The following is a 19,600-nucleotide window of genomic DNA, read 5'->3' as shown; positions in this document are numbered from 1 at the left end:
TGGAGAAGGAAATGGCAACCCACTCCAGTATTCTTGCCTGGAGAATCCCATGGACAGAGAAGCCTGGTGGGTTTTAGTCCACGGGGTTGCCAGGAGTTGGACATGACTGAGTGACTAAACCGCCACCAGCAGGGCACAGGGGTTCCAATTTCTCCACATTCTTGGCAATACTTGTCATTGTGTCTTTTTGACAGCTGCTACCCTACTGGGTGTGAGGTGACATCTCATTTGATTTTGATTTGCATTTCCCTAATGATCAGTGACGCTGAGCAGCTTTTCATGAGCTTGTTGTTGGCCATCTGTGTGTCTTTTTTGGAGAAATGTCTAGCCAGGTTTTTTGCCCATTTAAAAACAGAATCTCTTGTTAAGTTGTAGGAGCTCTTTATATATTCTGGACTTTAATCCTGGACATATCCTGCAGATATGTCCTCTCATTCTGTCAGCTGCCTTTTTAGTCTACAGATGATTTCCTTTGCTGTGCAGAAATTTTAAAATTTGATGTAGTCCTATTTTCCCTACTTTGGCTTCTGTTTTGGGTGTTACATCCAAGAAATCATTGGTGAATACAAAGTCATTAAGATTTCCCCCTATGTTTTCTTTTAGGAGCTCTATAATTCAGGTCCTATCTTGAGGTCTTTAATTAATTTTGAGTTCCTTTTTGTATATGATATAAGGTGAAGTGTCCAACTTCATTGGATGTATCCAACTTCATTATTTTGTCTGCGGATATCCAAATTTCCCAATATCATTAGTTGAAAAGACTGTCCTTCCCATTTGCTTAGCCTTGGCACTTGTGCTGAAGATCATGTGACCATAGATATGCATGCTAAGTCGCTTCAGTTGTGTTCGACTCTTTGCGACCCTGAGGACTGTAGCCCGCCAGGCTCCTCTGTCCATGGGATACTCCAGGCAAGAATACTGGAGTGGGTTGCCATGCCCTCCTCCAAGGGATCTTCCAGAACCAGGGATGGAACCCACGTCTCTTAGGTCTCCTGCACTGGCAGGCTGGTTCTTTACCACTAGCGCCACCCGGGACCATAGACATGAGGGTTTATTTCTGGGCTCTCTATTCTGACCCACTGGGCTCTATGTCTGCTGTTGGGAAAGGCAGTCTTGTCTGTGCAGTCTTCTGACCCTCACTCAGCTGTGTAAGAATGAGCCTCAGGCCTGGAATGCTGCATTACCCAAGATAAAGAACCCAGAGAGCCTAGGCAGGGCTTATCACCTTGCCTGGGAATATCTCTTCCTGTTTCAAGTGCAACGAATGTTCCTTTGTCCTGTATCAGTATGTACACAATCGCCCTCAGGCACTCCCCCAGCTTTCAGTATTTCAGACTACACAGGGGAAGGGTTGAGGTCTTTCCAATGTGGCTTAAGAGGGGTGCTCACAGGCCAACTGCCCTGTGTTGGCTAATGAGGGGAACCAGCGAATAAGGAGTCACTAATGTCTACTATTGAAACTGGTGTCTGTTCACCATATAGGTAAAGCCTTGGTAACTCTAATACCAAGATACAATGGCAGAAGAGTCTGGAGTCCTTCCTGAGACTGGTAATCAGAAAGAGACATTCTGCTCCCTTGGGATTGTTAAATAGTGGCAGTACTCAGCTTGACATCTGTCTTTATGCCAGTACCACACTGTTTTGATGACTGCAGCTTTATAATAAGTTTTGAAATCAGGAAGTGTAAGGCCGCTAGCTTTACTTTTCTTTCTCAAGATGTTTTAGACATTTGGGATCTTTTGAAATTCTATATGAATTTTAGAATTTTTTCCTGCTTTTGAAAAAAAAAAGTCCTTTGGGGTTTTGATAGGATTATATTGAATCTGTAGACTGCTTGTGCAGTATGAACATTTTAACAATATAAAGCCTTCCAATCACAAACACAGATGTCTTTCCACTTATTTGTATCCTCTTTAATTTCTTTCAGAAGTGTTTTGTAATTTTCACTGTACATATCTTTCGCCTCCTTGATTAAGTTTATTCCAATGTATTTTATTCTTTTTGATGCTATTATAAATGGGATTATTTCCTTTTTGGACTGTTCCATGTTAGCTTATTAAAGTTGAATGAATTTTTGTGTGTAGATTTTGTATCCTGAAAGTTTGTTTAGTTCATTAATTTGTTCTAACAGTGGTTTTTTTTTTTGGTGGAATATTTAGGGTTTTCTAAGATCATGTCATCTGTGAAGAAAGGTAATTTTACTCCTTCATGTTCTATCTGCTGCTGCTAAGTCGCTTCAGTCGTGTCCGACTCTGTTCGACCCCACAGACAGCAGCCCACCAGGCTCCGCCATCCCTGGGATTCTCCAGGCAAGAACACTGGAGTGGGTTGCCATTTCCTTCTCCAATGCAGGAAAGTGAAAAGGGAAAGTGAAGTCGCTCAGTCATGTCCGACTCTTCACGACCCCATGGACTGCAGCCCACCAGGCTCCTCCATCCATGGGATTTTCCAGGCAAGAGCACTGGAGTGGGGTGCCATGGCCTTCTCCGCATTTCCTATCTGGATGACTTTTATTTCTTTTTCTCGACTAATTTCATTAGGACTTTCAGCACTCTGTTGAATGGAAGTAGGGAGAGTGGACATCCTTGCCTCATCTCAGAGGGAAAACTTTCAGTTTTTCACCACTGAGTACAGTGCTAACCATGGGTCTTCATATACAGTCTTACGTGGAGTTTGTTCCTAGTTTGCTGGGCATTTTTATCTTGAAAGGGTGATGAATTTTGTCAAATGTTTTTTTTTCATCAATTGAAATGATCATGTAGTTTTTGTCCTTCATTGTGTTAATGTGGTGAGTTATACACTAATTAACTTTCATATGGCAAACCATCCTTGCATTCAGTAATACATTCCATCTGGTCATGATGCACAGTATCTTTAACGTGCTGTTGAACTGTGTTTGCTAGTATTTTGCTGAGGATTTTTGCATCTGTGTTCAACAGGGACACTGATCTACAGTTTTCTTGTAGCATCTTTGTCTCCTTTTGCTATCGGGGTAACACTTGCCTCCACAGAATACATCTGGACATGTTCTCTCCTCTTCAATTTCTGGGAAGAATTTGAGAAGGACTGGTATTAAGTCTCCTATAAATGTTTGTTAAAATTCTCCAATGAAGCCATCTTGTCCAGGGTTCTTCTTTGATGGGAGTTTTTTGATGACTGATTCAGTCTCTTTCGAAGTTATAGGTCTGCTCAAATTTTTCATTTCTTTATAACTCAGTCATAAAAGACAGTATGTTACAAAAAATTTGTTTCTTCTGGATTGCCCAATTTGTCGATGTAAAATTGTCTGCAACAATCTCTTGAGTGCATTTTTATTTCTGTGGCATCAGTTGTAATGTTTCTTTCATTACTGATTTTTCTCATTTCTGATGTTTTGCATCTCAGTATTTTTTCTCTTCTCTTAGTCTAGCTAAGGGTCTGTCAATTTTGTTGACCTTAAAAAAAAAAAAAAATTAAGTGTTGCTTTCCCAATGGTGAGAATCACATATCTCTCTAACACAGATATACATATATACTCCTGGGTTTTAACACTCACTGATTGAAGCGTTACCTAATACTGCAACAGAAAATAATTCACATGGAGAAGGAGGCCATTCACCATGTCACCGAAGATTGACCAGGCAGTTTCTCTTATCAGTATATTCCATACTTCAGTATTTCTGACCTGTCATCTAAAAATTGAAATATCTCCTACATTAAGGACTAGTGGGGGCTGTGGAACAGGTTATATAATTTGATAGTTTGCAACGGACCCTTCCAGCTGCCCTCCAAAACTCCCCTGTGTGCCAAATCTGATATTCTGCAACTATGAAAAATACAATGGGATTACTTTGGCCATTTTATTTCACAGTTTCAAATTCAAGTTTTTTTCCTAAAAGAGAATCAAGTTGCTGTAAATCAAAATTCATAAACCTTTGAGAAGTGCCATTCACAAGATGCCTAAAATCCTGTCTGGGAGCAGAATTACCTTTTAATTTAGTTTCCAAGTAAACTTGAGTTTTCCTGGATTGCACCTATTTATAGCACATCTGTGTAAAACTCTATTTTTTCCCTCCTTCCAACAGCTGATGAGGGTCACTAAGATTACTGGACAGCAGGACAAGCAAAGAGACAGGCTTGCGCGGGGCCAGAGAGCGTGTGCAAGGAGACGGACACAGCCCTTCCCCTCGCAGAATGCTCAGCGTGGCCAGGGAGATGAATCAGAAAACCCTGCAGCACAGCCCAAGGGGAGGGCCAAGAAAGTGCAATCACGACAAGAAACGCTGGGCGATTCATTCGCGAGGAGCAGTCAATGACTGGGTGCCCAGAGATGACTGGCAGCCTCAGGACGGCCAGGATGGGAGCAGCTGCCCTCCAGGCAGGGGCAAGGCTGGGACTTGGCACCCACCTGCTTTAAGGATGTGGGCAAAGGCCAGAGGGTTGGCAGGGAGACACACGGGGTGGCTGGGGCCACACTGCAGAGCTCAAACCAGCAGGTTAGGGAGTTCAGATTTGATTCACCAGGCAGGCGTCATAGGACCAGAGGCACTTTTGGAAACAGATATTTCTGGCATCAGTGTTTCAGACTAGGCACATTCTCAACATCTCCTTTGGCAACAGCTGCAAGGGAGAGCCAGTCATGTCACTGAGCGTGGGCGAGCTATCGAGAGGATCTGTTTCAATGAAACGTCCCCGAGACAGCCAGTGGGTGGGAGGAGTGCTGCGGGGGCCCTGCTGGGCTGGCCTCCACACCACCTGGCTGCCTCTGCTTCTTGGGAACAGATCTGCGTCCCTAAGAGTAGGTTCTAAGCCAGCCGTCCTGAGCTGGGTTCTGTCACGGGTACCATTAAGTGTTTGCATCCTAGCATCGTCTACTGCTGCTCCTGGGAGGGTGATGGCCCTTCATGCAGTGGGTTCAGATGCCCCACCTGGCATTTTACAGTCAACCACTGGCCCCTGGGGACATCCTTTGATAAACAGGAATACTGTACACACACTTAATCTTGGGGAGAACCTGGCACTCTGCCAAAGTATGAAAGTGAAAGCTGCTCAGTCGTGTCCGACTCTTTGCAACCCCATGGACTATACAATCCATGGAATTCTCCAGGCCAGAATACTGGAGTAGGTAGCCGGTCCTTTCTCCAGGCGATCTTTCCAACCCAGGGATCGAACCCAGGTCTCCCATATTGCAGGCGGATTCTTCACCAGCTGAGCTACCAGGAAGCCACATTATCTTAGCAACAATTTAAGCCAAAGATTCAGAGGTAAGTTAGGGGAAAGGTATTATCACAGATAAATAACTAAGTACCTGCAACAGACTGAATGTCTGTGTCTCCCCCCACCAAATTCATATGCTGAACTCTAACCCCCAATATGATGGTATCTGGAGGTGGGACCTTTGGCAGATGATTCGACCATGAGACTGGAGTTGTCATGAATGCGGTTAGGATCGTTATGAGTCACCAGGAGGCTCCCTCTTCCCTTCAGCGAGAAGCCAGCAATCTATCAAGCAGGAAGCAGGCTCTCACCAGACACCTGCTCTGCCAGCACCTTGGCACTCCCATCTTCAGAACTGTAAGAGAGAAATTTCTGTGGCTGCAACCTCCCTGGTGGCCCAGGGGTTAAAAATTCTCCTTGTAATGCAGAGGGCGGCAGTTCGATCCCTGGTCCGGGAAGATTTCACATGCCATGCAGCAAGTGAGCCCACATGATCTGGAGCCCACGTGTGGCAACTACTTAGCCTGAGCGCCACAATTAAAAAAATAAAAAAGATCGCACATGGTGCAGCGAAGATCCCGCATACCATAACTAAGACCCAACACAGTCAAATAAATACATAAAACAGTCAAAATTTTTCCTGTGGCTTATCAGCCCCCTAGCTTATGTTATTTTGTTACAGTAGCTGAGCAGACTGAGAGAGTACCTTTTCACTAAGAATCAGAATCTGAAATACTGCAGAGGGGAACGCTTGCAGGAATTTTAAATATAAAATATAAAAATCACCCCTGTAAAAAAAAACAAAACCCACCTGGGTAGCTCCAGGCCTCATCCTCAGATCCTCGAGTTTGCTCTCAGGGGTTGGGGATATTTTTGGTTGAAAAACTTGATAAGCCCAGATTCACAGAAACAACACTGGTTAATTTGGACAGGTACTGCCACATCTTCCTTCCACTAAATGTTGGAAGACAAATCCCCTCCCCTCCCCCAGGAGAAACTTGTCATCCAAGAAACTCGTTATCTTCTTTCCCTAAAGAGGAGGCACCATGGAGGTGTTTTTTAAGGCAGTCAATAACAATGCATCTCTATTTCTGGAACTTTTCCTCCTAGCTGAGTTACACCAGGAAGCCCTAGGTCTATTTCACTATTTCAATAGACAGGTGATGAAACCGGAGCTCCTGCGGGGAGAGAGCAAATTATCCGAGATGGTGTGTTCAGACTCTCTCACCCCACGTAGTGTAAATGAGGACCATTAACACTGAGATCACGTATAGCGCTATGCATGTGCATCACGAGCTACCGGCTTGGTCACGGACTACTCTGTGTGGTACGCCCGTCTGAGCTTCACCAGGAAAGCCCTGGCGCTGCGGCTACACTGGAGCGATACCACGGCTACGCCATATGAGGCTACGTTGTGGCTACATTACTGCTACATTACGGATATGCAGTGACTGCTGCTAGGAGAGACGCTGTTATGGCTCCCGTGCCAGCCAGGGGAGAATAAACGTGTTCACAGTTACTACGGCTCCTCAAATCTCCTTCTCAGCTCCCATTAAAACCGTAGCGAGATGCTGCTGCCAGTTGAGCTGAAACCATAAACAGGTCACCAAGCTCCTGCCTGGGCGTGATGATGTGAGAGACCCCCAACCTCCTTTTCCCTTAGACGAGCTTAACAGTGATAATTCCCTAAATGAGAAAAAGAGGTCCAACCTTCACTCTTGCAGAGAGGCCTAGTAAAGCTTCACGTGAGAAGAGGACAAACAGGTCAATAAACCCGAGATGATTACACTAAATTGGCAGCCTGCCCACTGGAGACAGAACATTTCAGCAAACAGGCATTTATAATCTTTATAACAAGTTCATGTTCTCTCTTTGGAAAGGAGAGGCCCGGAGAGTATTTTTCACAGGGGATAACTTGAGGGCATGTGTGGATGGAAGCAGGTTACTGAACCCAGGAGATACAGCTCCTAGACTTGAGAAATGTTTCCATGTTATAAGCAAACAGGTTTGAGCCCAGGTCCCAGACACCACACTTGACCATTCCTAAGTAGATGACCCAATAGGTGGTGTTGCAAACCACCAGTTAAATGAGAAGTCGGGTCACTGTGAACAGATGGAAAAGGAAGGTCAGTCCTCATGGAGAAATAAAGCTCAGCCAACTCAGCTGTAGAAACATGAGGCTGGTGTACAAGCCCAGATTCACCAGAAATGCCCCAAATCCCCCTGGCCTGTCTCAAAGCCATTCACTGCTGTGTGTTCGAGTGGGCGTAGTCGCTCGGTCATGTCTGACTCTCTGTGACCCCATGGACTGTAGCCAGCCAGGCTCCTCCGTCCATGGGATTCTCCAGGCAAGAATACTGGAGTGGGTTGCCATGCCTTCCTTCCGGGGGATCTTCCCAACCCAGGGATCAAACCCATGTCTCCTGCATTGCAAGTGGATTCTTTGCGGCTGAGCCACGGGGGAAGCACCCCTTTCTCCCTATACAGTTTTCAATTTGCAGCAGATTGTTAAGTGAACAAGCTGGTGCATGACCCAAGTCTCACTTAGGTCCCTGATGCCATTTAAATAGCACCACGTTTCCCAGGGAAGTATGCTGATACAGCTTTTTCACCAGCAGGAAAATACACCTTTGACCTGGGTGTTTTTTTATTTTTTGGTCACAAAACCACTTGGCTTGCAGGATCTTGGTTCCCCAACCAGGGATGGAACCTGGGTCCCCTGAAGTGGAAACTTGGGAGTCTTAACCACTGGATTACCAAGGAATTCCCTTGGGTTCTTTTTTTTTTTTTTACATATTTACTTAATTTATTTGGCTGCGCCAGGTCTTGTAACATGTGGGATCTTAGTTCCCTGACCAGAGATTGAACCCGAGCCCCCTGCATTGGGAGTCTTAGCCACTGGATCATCAGGGAAGTCCTACAGGTGTTGTTTTTAAACTCTTTCGCTTCCTTGGGTCACATAAATAAAAGGGGCAGTTTTTTTCATACCAGCACTGATTTCTGAAGACCAAAACAATTGCCAACACAGGAAAACTCCAGAAAAGCAAAGTCACCAACTGTCACCCAACAAGTACAAGGATACTTTAAAAACAAGTTTTGGGGTGGTGGTAGAGAAAAAAAGAAGCCACTAGCTTCTAAAGGAACCACTGTCCTAACCTCAAATGAAGAGTGGGAAGTAAAATAAGACCACGGGGTCAAATAAAGTCACTTCTGTTTCCCAGTGATCTGGGAGGGAGAGAAACAAGATTTGCATGGAGTTTCAGAGAGGAAAGGAAACCACACCTCCTTCCTCCCTTCATCTCACCTAACACACCCCAACTCCGGGGCTGCACCACACCCCGAGTCCAAGACAAAAACCAAAACAGATGCCGAGGAAGAGACTCGGGTACGTTTCAAGGCACTGTAAGTAAATCCAAAGCCTTTAAAATATACCTTTCTTTCCTTCTTTCTTTCTTTCTGGCTGTGCTGGGTCTTTGCTGCCGCGCAGGCTTTTCTCGAGCTGTGGAGGGCGGGGGCTATTCTCTAGCTGCAGCGCCTGGGCTTCTCACCGCAGTGGCCTCTCTCGTTGCGGAGCACAGGCTCATCTGGCCCTCAGCACGTGGGATCTTCCCAGATGCAGGATCAAACCCGTGTTTCCTGCATTGCCAGGTGGATTCTTAATCACTGAGCCACCAGGGACGTGCCAATGGTATTTAATAATACCTTTACTGAGATATAATTTATTTTTTTAATATTTATTCATTTGGTCGTACTGGGTCTTAGTTGCAGCATACTGGCTCTTCAGCTGTCCCAATAAGAACTCTTAGCTGCGGCATGTAGGATCTAGTTTCCTGACCAGGAATCAAATCTAGAACCCTGCATTGGGAGTACAGAATCTTAGCCACGGGACCACCAGGGAAGTCCCTACTGAGATATAATTTACAAACTATACAACCTACCCATTTAAAGCATACAATGCAATGCATTTTAATGTATTCACAGAACTGTACAAGTGTCACCATGATTCTGGAATATTTTTATCACCCTAAAGAAACTCCTTCCCCACTGGCAGTCTCTGCCACTTTTCTGCCACCATCACCACCTTTAGCCCTGAGCCACCAGTGACCTACTGTCTCTGCAGATGTGGACATTTCATATACACAGAATTATGTGATACGCAGCCCTTGCGCCTGGCTTCCGCGTTGTAGCGTGTGTCAATAGCATGTATTCTTTTTCAGTGGCTGAATAACATTCCATTGTACGCCTCGCTGCATGTCACTTGTCCATTTATCAGCTGATGGACATTTGGGTTCTTTCCGCTTTTTAGCTTTTATGATTTATGTCCAGGTGTTTGTGTGGGCATATATTTTCGTTTCTCTGAACTCGAATTCCATTTCAGATGCACAAGGAACCTGATTAAGGACTGGAGGCAGCGGCATTGAGGTCAGTTTAGGTTTTCGACAACAGACTCGCAGCTCTCCAGCGAGAAGCGTGAGTTTCTCGTGGAGCTCCCCCTCTGACACAGCGGCTCAGCGCAGAATGCCTGCAGGAGGAAGTCTACAGGGGCCTTGACTTTCAAGTTCACTCTGCACATTGCTGACTGTAACTCCCGAAGCCTTTTATGTCAAGCGTCCTGATGTGAGCTGACCTGTTTCGCATTGTGGGTTGTTTTTCCCGAGGGTGGTTTTGACAGCTCTGCCATGCCTGCCTTCTCAGCAGAGCTAGTCTACACAAGTATCTGAGTATTTTGTTGCCTCTTACCCTTCTTAGCTCATCAGAGTGAGTGTTAAATGGAAGAGTGGAACCACCGATTAAGGCAACAGCATCATTAGCTACATGTTCACAGGACCAAAGTGAGCAGACTGTCCAGCTGAGCACAAACTTCACATGTAGGAAATGCTGGAAGTAGCTCTCTGGGGAGCATCTAAAAAGCAAGGTGCAGTGATGAATGAAGTGGTGAAACCTCTTAAAGTACAGACTGAGAATTAACATTTCGAGAAAAGAAACCCATGGTCAAATTTCAAGTGGCACAGTGTTGTGACTGGAGAAGGGGTTGAGGAGTTGACAATTTTTTAAAAATATAATTATTGCCAAAAATATTAAAAGATAATTCCTATCTTTTAGAGCTACTTACTAAAATATTTACAGGTGAAATGACATTTTCTCCTAAATCCTCCTGGAGGCAGAATGGGTAGGAATATAGAAGAAGCATAAATTAACAATGAAGGAAGCTGGGCGGCAGGTAGATGGGAGTATATTATACTCAGTTTGAAATTTCTCATAATTAAAATTAAAATAAAGCCATACATTCCCGAGACCTAAACCTCGAGAGAAATTCCCAGGGTCTCAGCCCCATTATGGTGACAGTCTGCTGTCACCTTTATGAAAAGAGGAAAGTTGGGCTGGAAATTCCTTCTAATTAAAAAAATTTTTTTTAATATATTTATTTATTTATATTTGGCTGCACTGGGTCTTGGTTATGGTATGTGAGATCTAGTTCCCAACCAAGGATTGAATCCAGGCCCCCTGCACTGGGAGCTCAGAGTCTTAGCCACTGAACCACCAGGGAATTCCTGCCTCCTGATTATTTCACTTTGTCAAACAGGCAATACGCTGACATAGCTGGGAAGTGGAGAAGTACAGAGTCAGACAGTGAGGCGCCTCCTGGTCACCAGATCCCTCTTGGGTTTCTTTTGCCACAGTGGATCCCTCCTGCCCTCCTTCCGCCCAGAGGCAAACGCTGCTATTAGTTTCTCCTGCATCTTTCCCAGATTATACTTAACTCTCCCCCTCCGCCTCCCCTTGCTGTCCTGACAACGCGTTTCAGAGACCTTTTCCAAGAACTTAGAAAGCATCTTGTGTGTGCATGTTTGCTAGGTCGCTTCAGTCATGTCCAACTCTGCAAATCTATGGACTGTAGCCCACCAGGCTCTTCTGTCCATGGGATTCTCCAGGCAAGAACATTGAAGTAGGTTGTCATGCCCTTCTCCAGGGGATTTTCCCAACTCAAGGATTGAACCCATGTCTCTTAAATCTCCTGCATCGGCAGGCAGGTTATTTACCACTAGTGCCACCTGGGAATCCCAGCAAGCATCCTTAGTTAGTTAATTAGTTAGTTCAGTCACTCAGTGGTGTCTGACTCTCTGTGACCCCATGGACCGCAGCACGCCAGGCCTCCCTGTCCATCACCAACTCCCGGAGTTTACTCAAACTCATGTCCATTGAGTTGGTGATGCCATCCAACCATCTCATCCTCTTTCGTCCCCTTCTCCTCCTGCCTTCAATCTTTCCCAGCATCAGGGTCTTTTCAAATGATCAGTTCTTCACATCAGGTGGCCAAAGTACTGGAGTTTCAGCTTCAGCATCGGTCATTCCAATGAACACTCAGGACTGATTTCCTTTAGGATGGACTGGTTGGATCTCCTTGCAGTCCAAGGGACTCTCAAGAATCTTCTCTAACACCACAGTTCAAAAGCATCAATTCTTCGGTGCTCAGCTTTCTTTATAGTCCAACTCTCACATCCATAGGAGAAGGCAATGGCAACCCATTCCAGTGTTCTTGCCTGGCAAATCCCATGGACAGAGGAGCCTGGTGGGCTGCAGTCCATGGGGTCGCGAAGAGTCGGACACGACTGAGTGACTTCACTTTCAGTTTTCACTTTCCTGCATTGGAGAAGGAAATGGCACCCCACTCCAGTGTTCTTGCCTGGAGAATCCCAGGGACGGGGGAGTCTGGTGGGCTGCTGTCTCTGGGGTCGGACAGAGTCAGACACGACTGAAGTGACTTAGCAGCAGCAGCACATCCATACGTGACTACTGGAGAAACCATAGCTTTGACTAGATAGACCTTTGTTGGCAAACTAATGTCTCTGCTTTTTAATATGCTGTCTAGGTTAGTGTTAACTTTCCTTCCAAGGAGTACGCGTCTTTTAATTTCTGCAGTTACCATCTGCAGTGATTTGGGAGTCCGAAAAAATAAAGTCAGCCACTGTTTCCACTGTCCCCCCATCTATTTGCCATGAAGTGATGGGACCAGATGCCATGATTTTAGTTTTCAAAATGCTGAGCTTTAAGCCAACTTTTTCACTCTCCTCTTGCACTATCCTCAAGAGGCTCTTTAGTTCTTCTTTGCTTTCTGCCATAAGGATGGTGTCATCTGCATATCTGAGGTTATTGATATTTCTCCCGGCAATCTTGATTCCAGCTTGTGTTTCATCCAGCCCAGCATTTCTCCTGATGTACTCTGCACACAAGTTAAATCAGCAGGGTGACAATATACAGCCTTGACGTACTCCCTTTCCTATTTGGAACCTAGTCTGCTGTTCCACGTCTGGTTCTAACTGTTGCTTCCTGACCTGCATACAGGCTTCTCAAGAGGCAGGTCAGGTGGTCTGGTATTCCCATCTCTTTCAGGATTTTCCACAGTTTGTTGTGATCCACACAGTCAAAGGCTTTGGCATAGTCAATAAAGCAGAAGTAGATGTTTTTCTGGAACTCTCTTGCTTTTTCGATGATCCAACGCAAAGCATCCTATTTCTCATTAAACTGCTACATAATGTTCCCGAGTATAGAGTCTCTGCTAGTTGTTTCTGGTTTCCTGCTCCACCGACAGCGCTACAAGGAATCGCCTTGTACAAATATCACTTTGTACACAATCAGGCTCGCTGTAGGGTAAATTTAAACAGCAATGTAACTCCTCAGTCAGAGTACCTGTGTCTGTCCTTACAAAGAACAGCTGTTCAACTGCCCTTCATAAAGGTTAGACTTCTGCTCACTTTTATTTACTTTTCCACTGGCAATATGTGAATTTCAAAATAAAATCCAGACAACGTTAGGAGTATCTCTTGCCTCCTACCCTTTAACAGTAAGTCTTTCCTCCAACATGAACACTTATTTTCCTGCTAAATGTCACTTCAGTGCGATGGACCAAGTCAGATGTGAAGAGTTGACTTTAGCGAAGTAATCACGGTTGACTACACTTACTGGTTAATCTATGTTTTAAGTCTTACATAAAAAATAAGCTAACATTTACTGAGCAGCCCCTAAGAGACAGGCAGGGCTGCAAGCCCCTTCCCTGGATCCACACGCTTAGACCTGGCACGATTCTGAGGTCAATTCTACCACCAACCTCAGTTCAGATGAGGAGAGACGCCTGAACCGACTGACTGTCCCAGGACACATGGCTGGAGAGTGACAGACCGATGTCAGGGGACCCCTCTTCCCCCTCCACCGCCCTGAGAGTTGGAAAAACTTACAAATTCAGATCCCAGGCCACTTCCCAATATCCAGGCCTCTAATAGTGACATGTAAGTCTGTGGTTCTGTTTTCAAACACCATCTTGTCCTGCATTTTTAGGAATAAAGTATACACAAAAGCATCTTCTTATCAGAGCAAAATATCTACCATATTGGCAGACAGACTTTCAGATTGGGTTCACAACTGGTCAGATTTCAGCTGAGGGTGGAGTTCTGAAATATTAATAACTGGAAGATGTTTCACATAAAAAAAGGAGAGAGAGTTCCCTGATAGTCCAGTGGTCCAGACTCTGCCTTTCAACGCAGCAGGCGCATGTTCACTCCCTGGTCGGGAAGCTAAGATCCCATATGCCTCACGGCTGAAAAACCAAAATATAAAATGGAGCAATAGTGCAACAAATTCAATAAAGACCTTAATAATAGTCCACATCAAAAAAAAATTTTTTTTAAACCCATAGCAGTCCATATAGTCTATGATATAGAAAAAGAAAAAAGAACTGAATTCAGCACTGAGAAGGTGTCTCACCACGTATGCGACTGGTTTCTAAAAACTGAACTGAAAAACTCAGCTTTCAACTCAAGGGATTCAGTTCTCCTTCACACCTCATCCCCCTCAAATACAAAAGTTGCTGCTGTCCAAGAAAACTACTCCCAAATTGGAAAAGCAGGCACTTTTTATTCAGCTTCATTTTATATTCACAGAGCTTCAAACTCACAAATGACTCGACACCTCTGTAAGACCCTACACGTTTGGCCACAAACTCTCTTACAGAGAAGTTCACATTCTTGTCCTGCCTTTTGTCAACTGGCTTCTAAGTTGCTCTGAGAAGCTGTCCATCTGTCAGGGCTCAAGACCACCCTTGAAAACACTAGGCATGTAAATCCATGGCTGATTCATGTCAATGTATGGCAAAAACCACTACAATATTGTAAAGTAATTAGCCTCCAACTAATAAAAATAAATGAGAAAAAAAAAAAAAGAAAACACTAGGCATCCGGAAGGGTCTGAGTTCATCTCCAGGGTTATTTTGAAAAAGACAATGGCCTCAATTTCATCCAATTGGCTCCACCAGGAGGTGGATCCCAGCAAGTCAAAAAGGTGGAATGAGAGGAGTTACTGAGTACAATTTCAGACTTCAGTGAATTTCCTTTTGGAACTTCCCAGAGGATGTCTAGTTATTTCAAGGAATGTCAAGAGCATCTCAAAAGAGAGCTAATTTAAGACTTCCTCGGGGGTCCAGTGGTTAAGACACCATGCTTCCAATGCAGGGGCTGTGGGTTCAATCCCTGGTCAGGAACTAAGATCCTGCACGCTATGCAGCCAAAAAAGAAACAAAAAAGAAAGGTAATAGAGTAAACTTTCTTTAAAAAAAGAACTAATTCATTTTAAAAAAGGGGAGGTGGGGGAAGGGCATTTGGTTTTCTTAAAAGGAATAACATAGGTTGTCAACCCCAGATAATGCAGGAATTAGTGTCTAACACCACACGTTACCAGAAACTATGCCACCAGCTCCCTAAGTCACATTTTTCAAAGTATGTTCTGAGACAGTCCAAAAAACAGGGTTCACAGTCCAATTAGTCTGGGAAAGGCTGGACTTAGTCTTAGAAATGTAGCCCATTACAGCCTCAGAAGGGTTCCCAGGAAGCCTGGCCTTTTCCAAGCTGCCTCAGCATGGACCCTCTTCCACGTCCAAGGTAACACTGCAGGGATCCCAATGTACCTTCCTGGTACCACTGGTCCCTCTTTTCTGACACTCTCTTCATCCTGCCTGTGTCTGGTCAGTGTCCACATCTCTTCTTCCTTTAACTGTAAGGTTTTGAAAACAGCGAAGGCAGCTTAGCTCCGTTTGTTTCCCTGTTTACTTTACCCACCGAATGGATGCCCAAAGGCCCACCAAGGTTCTCCAGAGTCGGCGAGTAGGAATCCAGAAACAGATGGATGTGACGGGCAGTTCCCCCACTCACTCAAGTATCAAGCTCACTAGAACTCACAATTCAACATCTCTGCAAGAGGCTGTCAATGTCTCCACCAGTGATGCCTCCATCAGACCCACAGGCCCATTCTAGAAAACTCTCCCTCCTTACCATTAATGGAAAGAAAGAAAAAAGATATATTAAGAAAAAAATTTTCACTGGGATCTCCCTGGTGGTCCAGTGGCTAAGACGCAGCACTCCCAATGCGGGGGGCCCAACTTGAACTAGATCCCTCAAGCCACAACTAAGACCCGGCACAGCCAAATAAATACTTTTTGAAAAAATAAAAAATAAATTAAAAAAAAAATAAAAAATAAAAAATTCCTGTCTTACTCTTCTTACTCATACTCCCTGAGCGGAACTCTGCCTTCAAGTCAGGGTATTTCCTAAATGGTTAGTCCAGAGGCCCAGAGGCACTGTTCAAAGCCTGTGCCCAGAACTGATAATAAAGGATAAGCAGATAAACCCGGCAGTGAAATTCTCAGCTTCCCATGAGGAAACCCCCACACAATAGCAGTGTGACTGCTCTCTTGCGTTGCAGGAAAATGCCCCTAGAACAAAGCAGTCAAGGGCTTGTAAGTCCAACCTAGTTTCACTGAACTCCTGTCTTCCATGGGTACCCCTTGCAGTCAGGGACAAAGCTCCTTATTAAGATGTCATTTACTGAATGGGACATCTCTAAAGCACCTCCAGAGGATGAGAGAATTCGAGGATCAGGTGTACTTTCCATTAGAGCAAAAGTATGCTGGTCTGTAAATTCAAGCTACTGCCTTGCAGTGCAGCAAAGTTCCTCTGCTCTACCCCCCACGATGGAATTCTGATGGGACCTTCCAACAACCTTCCCTCAAAAATGTACCCCTGTGACTTCTTTTTTTGGCCACACCCTGCAGCATGTAGAATCTTAGGTCCCTGATCAGGGATTAAGCCTGTGCCCCCTGCAATGGAAGCAGAGTTCTAACCACAGGACTGCCAGGGAGTTCTCCCATGTGGCCTGTTAAAATCCACGCAGTAGTTTTGGGATATCTGAATTATTGAGGGAAAAAAAAAACAAAAAAATTTTAAAGATCACCCATACCTTCACCGCTCCTTGCCCCACATGTAACTTACATGGTGAACATTAGAAAGCGTGAATTTCCTACTCTGCTTTTGTTTAGTCCTATTTTGAAATGTCCTTTGTTTGCTACCTCTCTTCTAAAGATTAAGCCAGGAAAAGAAAGACTGGATGTGAGAATCCCAAACGATCCTGCAAGATGCAGGGCCAACCCAGCATGATCAAGAGTGATGGTCATCAGGGGCAGCAAACCCTCCCTCGCCCGTGGAAGGAGGCTCCCTGAGTGTTGGTGCTGCCACACGAAGCTCCCGGCCCCTACTGGACTTGTGTTCACTCACTCAGTTGTGTCCAACTCTTTGTGACCCCGTGGGCTGCAGCACGCCAGGCTTCCCTGACCTTCACCATCTCCCAGAGTTAGCTCAAACTCAGGTTCTTTGAGTTGGTGATGCCATCCAGCCATCTCATCCTCTGTCACCCCCTTCTCCTGCCCTCAATCTTTCCCAGCATCAGGGTCTTTTCCAGTGAGTCGGCTTTTTGCATCAGGTGGCCAAAGTACTGGAGTTTCAGCTTCAGCATCAGTCCCTCCAATGAACACCCAGGACTGATCTCCTTTAGGATGGACTGGTTGGATCTCCTTGCAGTCCAAGGGACTCTCAAGAGTCTTCTCCAACACCATAGTTCAGAAGCATCAATTCTTTAGCACTCATGGACAAGGCTGCTGCAGGGTCTCAGTGTCCACTCCCAACTTCCTGCTGGACCAAACCCTCAGCTAGAATCGCTGCATCACCAAAAACATGACTGGGCTCTCAGTGAGTGGGACTCCGAGGCAAAATGAGCTACCAGGATTTCCCAAGTCTGGGACCCTCTGTGGGCCGTGAGTCCAGCATGGAGGCGAAAGAAGAAACTGGTTTTCAGCTCAGGCATGAGCGCTTCCCAATTTAAACTCAACTCAGCATTTCTTGCTGCGGCACTCGGGCAATGGAGGGAGGCTTTTCACAGCTCAGAGACGGGGGTTACAGGTGTCTAGAGATCAGCCATCAAGTCGTATGACCTGAGTGCCAACTGCCCGGGGCACCTCACTCTGTTTCTGTCTACACTTCCTCACAGCGCCCTGACCCCACCGGCAGGGGCTGTGCCCACGTGGGTGCTATCCACCCGCAGGCGCTGCTGACTGCAATGCTCTCAGGACAACCTTCTGGCCATAGTGCATCTCTAACCGGCGGGGCTGCGGTGACCCCAGACTGAAACCGTTTTGAACCTTAAATTCCAAGGGATGGTACTCCATTATTTTTATTAAAAGGTGACACCATGGGATCGAGCAGATAATATATGAAAATTCACTAAGCTTCATGGTTCCTATCAACCCATATTCAATCTAATAGCAGGTTTTAGAAAAGAATCTGATGAAGAATACATATATTATATATATGTAACGGAATCATTTTGCTTTACACTCGAAACTGACACAATTTGGTAAATGAACCATACTTCAATTTTTTAAAATCCAATAGCAGTAAATGCTCAGATTCACTCTAAGCATTTACTACGTGCCTGGCAGTGAGACATGAAGAGTTCATGTAACCCTGAGGTTGTGAACGAAGTCGGAGTCCAATCTCCCCATGTCCTATGTCAGCACCCCTCCTGCGGGCTCACCCAACACCCGAGCTTCGGGGAAGGACCTGCGTGGCAGAGGTGCCCAAGGATGCGCTAAGGGTTGCTGCTGTTGTTTAGTCACTAAGTCCTGTCCCACTCTTTGCAAACCCATGGACTGTAACCCGCCAGGCTCCTCTGGCCATGGGATTTCCCAGGCAAGAGTACTGGAGTGGGTTGCCATTCCCTTCTCCAAGGGATCTTCCTGACCCAGGGATCGAACCTGCGTCTCCTGCACCGGCAGAAGGGTTCTTTACCGCGGAGCCACCTGGGCATTCCTACAAACTTGTCTTGTCTCCTTCTGGGCACAGACACAGACGGGGAGGAAGAGCCTGTACACGTGTTTCTCCTTGTATGGAAAGCGTGACCGACTACTCTGCAGCTCGCCAGTCTTTTCTTCTTTATGCCATGAAGGTCCCTAACAGTCTGCAGACAGGAACCTGCTTCTGTGTTGTCTGAAGCTGCTGAGAGCAGGACCGTTGAGACTGAAGGCATCTTCCCACCCAGATCAGATCAGACACGGGAGGAGGCGCAGAGGGAGGAGGCGCGTGACTCTTCATCTGTTTTATTTTTCTGGAAAGGAAGCTTATGCCTCCTCCATCCTGAAGAGGTAATGCTAATAGCAACGATGGTCATAATACGAATAATAATAACAGTACTGTGTATGGGTGGGTGCTCAGTCATGCCTGACCCTTTGTGACTCTCCAAGCTCCTTTGTCCATGGGATTCTCCAGGCCAGAACACTGAAGTAGGCTGCCATTTCCTACTCCAAGGGATCTTTCTGATCCAGGGATGGAACCCGCATCTCTTACATCTCCAGCACTGGAAGGCAGGTTCTTTACCACTAGTGCCGCCTGGGAAGCCCATAATAGTACTACTATTAATACGAAAACAAAAAAAATCCCACTCTCCATCTCCCCTTTTCCTCTTTTCTTCCCGAACTGAGTTCCTAAGAGGAATGACCTTAACTTTCATCTCAGTTCCTTCTTGAAGCAGCATCCTCTTGTCTCCCCAGAGCTTTCATCTGCCAGACCCTCTGCAGCTTTATTTCCCTTTGCACACACTCCCTAAACACGGGCCCCCACGTGTGCTTTAGTCCCACACTGGCGGTTCCCAAAGTGTGGTCCCCAGGCCAGCAGCAACATCACACGCAAGTTTTACTGCAGACCTACCAAGTCAGAAACCCCGTGCGTGTGGGAGATCAATGAGCCTCGATTTAATCATCTTCTGGATGATGCTGAGGTTTCAGAATCACTGCCCTGAACAGTCTCCGCCCCGAGGTCCCTTCCCCCACTGTCTTTGCCACAGCCTGAGCGCAACTAACCCACATCCACTCCATGGAGGGCCATGCGGCAAGGAGAAGCAATACAACGGACGGGTGTGTCGCAAAATGAACTGATTCAACAGCAGGGAGCTGACTGGAGAAGAAACGAAGTGAGAAGATTTATGCAAATACAGTTGTGTTACGATATCCTCGAAAGTCAACAAAGATTTT

The 19,600-nt window shown here is 45.7% G+C and overlaps 1 protein-coding gene and 1 long non-coding RNA gene across 2 annotated transcripts in view; one reads left to right on the top strand and one right to left on the bottom strand.

The window, feature by feature from the left end:
- Positions 1-19,600, bottom strand: part of CMTM8 (CKLF like MARVEL transmembrane domain containing 8) — a 93,562-nt gene that overhangs the window by 23,733 nt on the left and 50,229 nt on the right. The gene's annotated exons all lie outside the window — the stretch shown is intronic.
- On the top strand, positions 8,445-10,291 carry LOC139031193 (uncharacterized). The gene is made up of 2 exons (XR_011483581.1): positions 8,445-8,598; positions 9,575-10,291. It is a non-coding gene; the product is annotated as an uncharacterized lncRNA (long non-coding RNA).

The sequence above is a fragment of the Odocoileus virginianus genome, chromosome 26 (genome assembly GCF_023699985.2).
Source record: "Odocoileus virginianus isolate 20LAN1187 ecotype Illinois chromosome 26, Ovbor_1.2, whole genome shotgun sequence".
Classification (NCBI taxonomy): domain Eukaryota; kingdom Metazoa; phylum Chordata; class Mammalia; order Artiodactyla; family Cervidae; genus Odocoileus; species Odocoileus virginianus.
Note: the sequence above shows the minus strand (reverse complement) of the source record. Positions and strands in the feature narration are given on the sequence as shown.